Source organism: Cannabis sativa, chromosome 1 (assembly GCF_029168945.1).
Source record: "Cannabis sativa cultivar Pink pepper isolate KNU-18-1 chromosome 1, ASM2916894v1, whole genome shotgun sequence".
NCBI classification, from domain to species: Eukaryota; Viridiplantae; Streptophyta; class Magnoliopsida; order Rosales; family Cannabaceae; genus Cannabis; species Cannabis sativa.
Window position 1 is genome coordinate 16,675,174 of NC_083601.1, and position 7,135 is coordinate 16,682,308.

General features: G+C 30.9%; 1 long non-coding RNA gene across 2 annotated transcripts; it reads right to left on the minus strand.

Moving 5' to 3' along the window:
- Window positions 1-434: 434 nt before the first annotated feature.
- LOC133031393 (uncharacterized) lies at window positions 435-3,418 on the minus strand. Of its 2 annotated transcripts, none has more exons than XR_009684668.1 (3): window positions 2,856-3,418; window positions 2,211-2,286; window positions 435-1,257 (listed from the first exon to the last, which is right to left on the minus strand). It is a non-coding gene; the product is annotated as an uncharacterized LOC133031393 (long non-coding RNA). The 2 variants fall into 2 exon arrangements; XR_009684667.1 differs by having other exon boundaries at window positions 435-1,260.
- Window positions 3,419-7,135: the final 3,717 nt, after the last annotated feature.

Genomic DNA, 7,135 nt, shown 5'->3' on the forward strand with positions numbered 1-7,135 from the left:
TATAACATAATTTACAATTAGTCACTAAATTCTTAAACAAAAATCACTAAAACTTAAAATAAAACTAATATTTACGTGGCTCGCCAGATAACTCTCATCTAGTATAAATAAATGTATCTATATCCTAATGAACTGTAGTAAAGGATTAAGATTAAATCAAAAAACATGAGGGTGTGTCAACCTAATCCTAATGAGCATTTAATTATAAGATTGGATATGGTTTTATTTTAATTCAAGGAAAGGTCCATTAACGTTACAAAATGTCAAATCCACATCGTATGACTAATTATTATTATTAATATAGATATATAATAGACACAAAAGATAAGGAAGCTTATTTCTAAATCTAATGACATGGAAGTAGAAGGCTGTCTATTTCGGTCTTCTTATCCATTAATAAGAAAGGAAAATAAAATAAACCACCAATTCTGTTAAAGGAAAAGGAACACATCATAAGTATATATGACTATCTATGAGTGTGTGTTATGTTTAACTTATCCTATAATATATAACGGCTGCAATTTGCATCATAAAAGGGAAAGAATGACAACTTCTCTGGTCCCTTTGACTTCAACTATATTAATAAATTTTTATATAATTTAAGAAAATAATTTTTAAAAAATATTATTACTTAATTATAGTGTGCCTCTTATAAAATATACTAGTTACCCGTGCTCACTAATAATACTCTTTTCATTTAAAATGAACCACCTAATTATTTTACATTTTATTTTAGTAAATATGTTTCTTGGGAAATTATTATACGTGTATACCACTTTCAATTCGCTGTGAAAAATAGAATCTTACAAAATATAAATTTATTTAAACAAATATACGTATAAAAATTAAATATACATAGAATCTTACAAAATATAAATTTTGTTTAAACAAATATAAATTTTATTTTTGGTATATTATATAGGATTAATTATCTCAAATGTTTCGATTGAGTACATTATCTTAGCTAAGTAAACATATATATATATCTTATCTTTAATATTGTGATCATAAAAATATATTAGTAATACTGATCAGACCTAGTTCTTGAGTTGTGCCTAGAATCATAAAAAGAGACCGTTAAATTCGGAAAAATGTCACATTCTTACATGCGCAAAAGCCCCAAAAATTTGAAAATTATCATTTTATGTACACAAATTTAAAAATAGTATATTTTGCATAAGGTCTTACCACTCAAACTCAGGGCCATACTGGGTGGTATTACACCTTTTTCATAAGTATTAGTTACCAAATTCCAATCTCCTTTTCATAAACATAATAGAAAAAAAAAACAGAATAATTATTTTTTGTAAAATATTTATATTTGTACGTTTAAAGAATGTTTTTTTTTTTTTTACATTTTTACAATTTTTTCGAAAAATAACACGAAAACAACATAAAATCAACAAGAAAACTACATAAAGGTAACATGAATAACAACAAAAAATAACACACAAATAATAAAAAATCAACAACAAATTAACAAGATTACAACATAAAAAGACCTTATTTTCTGTAAATAAATCAAAAAAATCGTAAAAATATTTAAAATTTCGTAAAACCGTATTTTTATAATTTTTTTTTGTTGTTTTTATGTTTTTGTAAAATAATCCAAAAAAAAAAATCAATTTAATTCTCTCTTTTTTTTTTCTTAGAAAAATTTATAAATTCGGTTCAAATTTTCTCATACTTTCCAAACGTTATCTAATTAATAAAAGGGATTCTTTTATAAATACCCAAAATGATAAATTTTTTATATTTTTAGGGATTTACAATTTTTTATACATATATATTTTTTTATGGATGTTTCTTTTTTACAAAATTATAGAGTATTATTTTTCTGTTATTTTCACATTGTTGCTACATAAAATTATGGTGAAAATGACATTTTTTAAGAAAAAAAAAAAAGCAAATAAAAATCTGTAAAAAAAAAAAAAAAACTAGTCAACTAAAAGGAGGCACACATCCGAATATTTTTTTTTGGTTGCATATAAAAGCAAGTGACTCATAAAATAATAAAAGGTAATAAATCTTAGAGAGCTTACGAGAGAGAGATATTACATTATGAAGGGACCAGCTATGCTTCTTATATAGCCAGATTTCATAATCATTGATAATTACTTATAGAGGCAAATTTATCACCAGAAAAAAAAAAATAGAAAATAATAAGTTAAAACACTAAAAAGTAGTTAAGCAAAAAAAAAAGTAATTACCTATTGCATCAAAGTGACAGCCACAACCTAATTACTTATGAACAGTCTGATCTAGTTGTGTTGTAAAGAAAAATACCTGTAAGTAAGCTATAAAAAAATTACTAATGTAATTTGGTAATAAATAAATTTTAAAATACTGTAAATTTTAAAATTCAAATTATAACGATAATCATATTATAATTTAATTCATTATAATCATAAAAATATATAAATAAACTTATTTTATGCATTTGATAAAAATAAATTAAAAATACTTCATATTCAAACTATATTTATCATATATGTGAGTATATAAGAAACTCTAAAAATATGAGACAAAACAAATTGATCCCTTCAAACAACAATAAGAAGCAAAAATAGCCTCATATTTAGCTATAAAATAAGTAAAATATATAACTTTATCGGTAACATCTTTTTTTTTTTTGTTGGTTATTACCTTCTTGAATAACTTAAAATTTACAAAGACTTTTTTTTTTCAGATTTTTTTGAGTAACTGTTCAATTCAAAATATTACATAAAAAATTATTTAAAATTTTTTATAACTAATAAATTACAAAAATAAAAATTCAAGAAAATAAATATATATATAAAAAATTGAAAAATAGGTACTTTTATGAGATGAAACTAGTAAAAAAAGAAAGTTACCAGGATGATTCGGTCACATTTTGAACTTCCTTTGTTGTTTACGCAACAAAAGAGCATAAAAGAGGAGTAGCAAAAGCAACGATCGATCAAGTTTGGTAATTGGATGAAATTGATATTGGACCCAAAATTGGGTTACATTACATATGCTTATGCTGGTCCCAACTTATCACCAACAAACATAACATTTGGGCCTATAATACACATCTTCAATATATCTTCACCCCAAACTTCTCTTCTAAGACAAAATTATTCATTTTGTGCTTCTTCTTGTGACACTGGTTGGTACATCTCTTACCATACCAATATTAGCTACTACATAATATCTAATTATAACTAGCTACAACAAAAACTTCTACTCTCCTAAATGAGAAAGGAAAATAAATAATAAGAAAACTATAATAAACATATATAATTAATTTGAGGACTTTGTGGCAAAATTGTGTTTGTTGGCAGTTGGTGAACCAAATAGAGTAGTAGTTTCAATGTGAAGGAAAGCTGGATGGCTTTGCCTGCCCAAGACTTCTGAATATATTATATATATGTACCGTTATATTATTAAATAGATGAAATTGTTCATTGCCACAAAATATATATATTATTAATTAATAATGAGTGAATTTGTAAATTTCAATAATTAAGTTTTATTTTGATATATTTATATATGACGTTTACGTTGTAAGAGAAAACAAAAAAGTTGGTTAAGACTTCAATTAGTAGACCTAATACTCATTAATAATTTGTAGAAGACAAGTCAAATGATATTGCCATCCAAATAGTTTACTTTGTTAATACATTATTATCACTAAGATACTGTTTTAGCTGAACTCACCGGTCTCTCTCTCCTCTCATTATTAATATTATTATTAAAATAATGTGTATTTATTTATATATATAAAACTAGATTCCTTGAAAATAACGAAGACATAATTTATATTCACAAAAAGAAAAATAAAAGACATAATTTCAATATATGTGTGAAATCGGGATTAATAAGGCAGCAACAATTATGAGGCCATTCTTAATTTCTTACATATAAATATATATACATATGTAATACTTTATTATTGGTTACTAAACAATTTAACTATAAATATTAATTTTGAAAATATTAAATTATTAGATTTTGATCCAACAACGAATAATAAAAGAGAAATTTGAATTTCTATTCTTAATTGAACTACTTAATTAAAAAAATATCAAAAAATATTACTTTTTACACTATATCAAAAACATGTTTATATACAAAATACTTAAGTCAAATTCAACTTTTTTTTTTCAGCTGATGGAACAATCTCAACTCATATAATATAAAAATGAGAGATTTTTTATAATTAAATGAAAAAACTAAACATAAAAACTCAAATTTTCATAAAACTACCCATGAATGAGTAATGCCCATTACAAGTACACATATATATATATTAAGTTATTATTAATGGCACCTATATTTAGTTATATTTTTTAATTTTTATTTTTATTATGCGTATTTCAAAAAATTTATAACTTAAAGAAAAATGCTTATTAATTTTTATTTTTTTTAAAAAAAAATTAAAATTTTGAAAAAAAATAAATATAAATTTAAAAATATAAAATTAAATATACTCCAAATATTAAAAATAATATATTAATATTTATATATATTTAAATTAATTTAAAATTAGTACAAGTTGAATTAACCTAAAACAATAATATTAATATATATATTTAGATTAATTTAAAATAAACAATATTAACATTTATATATATTTATAAAACTAACCCTACTGATCATACTATTAAATTTAATGAAATATTTTTATATCCTTAAATATTTATTAAACCAACAAAAACTTTTAAATAACCATATTTTATATATAAAAATATTGACCAATTAATAATTATCTTATTAGTTAGGGAGATACAAGAAAAGGACATGAAGAAATTAACTCCATATATTTTTTTTTAGTTTTCTTATTATTATTTAATCTTTAAAAGGATAACTATGTATGATTTCATCATATATTTTCATTGCAAATTCAAGCTAATTTTGTTCCAGCCATAAATTAATATTAATGGATAAGCCTTATATATAGTCTATCTTTGAACTAAGTACCAAGCCTGAGTTGAGCCCTCCATTTTCATAAAAGTTAATATATATTGTGTTTACCCAAATTTTGACGATGATGACGTGTCAAGAATAATACCACGTGGCACAAAAATACTGGGACTAAATTAATGAAGAAGGAGCCAAGTCATGACTGTTGAGATGCCCCCTTAATATGGGTGTTTGTTCTTCTCCCCCCAAAAGAAAACTTGGGTTTAAGGGGGGGACCCCCCCCTAACTTGGGTTTAAGGGGGGGGACCCCCCCAACTTGGGTTTAAGGGGGGGGGGGGGGGAACCCCCCAACTGGTTTAAGGGGGGGGACCCCCCCTCTCTCTCAAGTTGGACCATGGGGGAGTCACCTAACTATGATAGTGGTCATCCCCCCTCAGCGAGAGTCTCGAGGGTGTTACCCCCAAGTATGGGCTTAATCCTCAAAGGTGGTTGACAACCATGTCACACCCCTAAGGGACCCTTGTCATCAGTGACTCCTTCAAATGTTAAAATCCCGCGAAAGGCTCAAAGACAGTTGTCAACCCACGAAAATAGCGGGATATTTTCCTAAATATCAGACTCCAACCGCCTCCGAAAATCAAGGAGACGGTTCCGCGTTGGTCGCGTCTCCTGAAGCGAGAAGCACCGACCCCCTCCCCTATATAAGGGGTCACCCATGACCTGGGAAGGGGATCCGCAATCTGAAACACTTAGAAAAATAAAGATTTCTCATTCTTTGCAATCAAGAGCCTGTTCTTGACTATTGCAACTCAGATCAATAAAACTCAAGGGGAGTAGGCTATTACCGACATCCGGGGCCGAACCTCTTTAAATTCCGGTGTCTTTTATTTACATTTATTACGAATTCCGGCATTATTAACTGCATTTATTATTGTGATTTTGGTCTAAATCTCATTTATTACGACTCCGCGTCGGTTGGCTAAAAATCCAGTCAACATTTTGGTGCTTTCATTGAGAGCTGAACTCAAGATCTTCAAGTTTTTCCCCGGAAAAAATGGTGTTAACCCGAAGATCTCAAGAGCGACCTGACGAAGAGATGGAAAGTGCCCACCAAGTTCCATCAGCGAGCAACCTTGCCGGAAACAATGGAGAACGACCCCCACGTCCAGGAAACGGCGGCACTACCACCACCGCTCAAACCGCAGGCCATGGAGCAACTGGTCGAACTACAGTCACTGGACAGACAACTGCTGGGCGTACCACCAATGCCACTGCCGCAGGAGGCGGCGCTGCTGATGGCGCCACCGGAAGAGGTAATCCTAGAAATTTTGTCCCACCTACTGACGGGGCGGGCCAAGCTCAGACTGGCCGCGGCCCTGGCATCTTTACGCCGCGTAATGAACCCCATGTTGACATCGAGGGAATTGACCCCGAGATGGATCAAATGCGAGACGCGATAGGCCAGATGCAAGGCCAGTTTCAAACTGTGCACCAAGAGCAAAATCAAACTCGAGAGGCCCTGACTGAAAGTCTTGCTAATCAAAGGAGAGAATTCCAATCTTGGCTCGAAGATCATGCTCGTGAGATGAGGAGGCGCCAAGACGACCAAGATCGTCGCACCCAAGAGGCTGCTGACTTAATACGTAGCTACTTCAACCAAAACACTCAAGGGATGGGTACTGATGCCAACAATCAACAGGTACCTCAAACCTACCCTCGGGAGGTCCCTACCCCAAGGAACCATAGGGAGAGGGTGGTCTATGGACCTGAAGAGCGCCCAAGGAATCAAGAAAGGACTAGAAGTCACCCCTCCAACAGGGTTCCCCGCAATAATAACCGACCACCCCCGGTTGATGAGCAAGTCTTACCCGGCCATCATATGGGACGCGATGACTCCCACAATGTCCGTCTAAGGCGGAGTGGTGGAGGAAACTCTAGAAACAATAATGGTGATCGTAGCAGAAATAGTGGAAGGACACCCCAGCGTAGGGAATGGCAACCCCGTGATCAACGTGGCCAACCACGAGATGGCAATGATCGCCCAAGAAATAGTAGGCCCAGAGGGAGAAGAGAAGACCCTGAGGTCAACAGTGACTACCATCCAGACTACCCTGATGGTCATGGAGATGATGAAGCTGAAAGTCGGGCTAACAACCAGCCAAATCATGAGATGGGGGGTTATCAAGCTAGAGGGCCGTATGCCCCTAATAGGCAACATCAACCTGAAAATCCACCCCAAAGGGGT